Genomic DNA, 1,643 nt, shown 5'->3' with positions numbered 1-1,643 from the left:
ATGCATAGTATGCCATCAGTGCATAGTTGGCCATCAATGCATAGTCTATAATCAACGCATAGTGTAATCATCAACGCATAGCGGGTCATCAACGCATAGTATGCAATCAACACATAGAAACCCTTGGTTCCCTTTGGTTTTCAACAAGGCACCATCGCATCTTCTACAATGCAACCCAACTCACTTAGTCATCGCAAGCCTTAACAACCGTAAGAGCCAACCACTATGTGTCCAACCTAGCCTATCGCATGGCCTATGTCCAACGTATCCATCGTGCATGCCATCGTCAGCTTCCAAAGCATAGCATGGTCGCACGGCCTCGACGTATAGGACGGTTGCTTAGCATCAACGCATAGGTCGCTCGTCATCGACGCATAGGTCGCTCGGCAGCATCGACGCATAGGACCCTTGGCCGCAAGGCATCGACGCATGGGTCGGTTCGGCTGCAAGGCATCGACGCATAGGATGCTCGACAACATCGACGCATGGGTCGCTCAGCCGCAAGGCATCAAACACATGGGTTGCTCGGCCACATTGACGCATAAGTCACTCGGCTGGTCCAATGCATCCATCGGGGCCAACGCGACCCTCGCATGCCCTCGCGCCCTTGCCCGCCCTTTGCACGACCCACCCTCGTGCCATACCAACTCTCACCTGCCTTCCTTTAGCCGTATGGACGCATACCATCGTGTCTAACGCATCCATCATCCAACGCATCCAACACATCCAACGCATGGGTTAGAGGCAATGCCTCTTGCCAATACTTTGGCCAATCATGCGTCCAACCTTACAAACGCATGGTTGCCTTTTCAACTTATGCGTTAATGTCTTCTAGCTCTTAACACATGGGTTCTTTTGACCTTACACCTAGCCAAATTTCATCAATTAAAGCTTAACTCAAAGATACTCAAGGAAAATCTACTCAACACTTAGAAATTTCCTTCACTTCAACATAGGATTTAACTTTCACTTAGTTAATTCCTTTTAACACTTGCTTAAGTAGGAAAAATGAAAATCTGGGTTTCACATTTACTTTCCCCTTAAGAAAATTTCGTCCTCGAAATTTACTTGAACTAACTCTGGTTTAAGGTTTCACAACAACCACTGTTGTAACCTCTTATAACCTCGTCTATTACCACGCTTCCATTGCGCTACTCTAATATCAATTTTCTTAGTTTGTCCAACGATACCTCACCTTACCATCTCTAAGTTATACGTTGAACTAAACTATCTACAATATAATCATTTCTATCTCAAATACTAATTGAGAATAACTTAAATTCATACTTACCTTCCTCGATAAATCTTCAGGTACCGTTGTGAGTTCTAGCTCTGGTTGCCTGCTAGGTCATGCCACTTCTGCCATTCCTCTTAGTCTCACTTTGACTAATTCTTAAGTTTCTCTTTAAACCCTTACTCTACCACACTTCACTCTGGTTTTACTAAACTCAACCCTTAGGTTTTCTAGAACTTTATGCTTTGATACCAACTAGTATCAACTAACCTTTCAACTTTCCCAGAAACTTATGCTTCGATACTAAGCTGGTATAAACTAATTCCTCAATTGTCCCAGAAACTTATGCTTCGATACTAAACTGGTATAAACTAACTTGCCTTGGTCTATTGAACTTTTGAAGTGATAT

Source organism: Benincasa hispida, chromosome 10 (assembly GCF_009727055.1).
Source record: "Benincasa hispida cultivar B227 chromosome 10, ASM972705v1, whole genome shotgun sequence".
NCBI lineage: Eukaryota > Viridiplantae > Streptophyta > Magnoliopsida > Cucurbitales > Cucurbitaceae > Benincasa > Benincasa hispida.
This window is presented reverse-complemented; position numbering follows the sequence as displayed.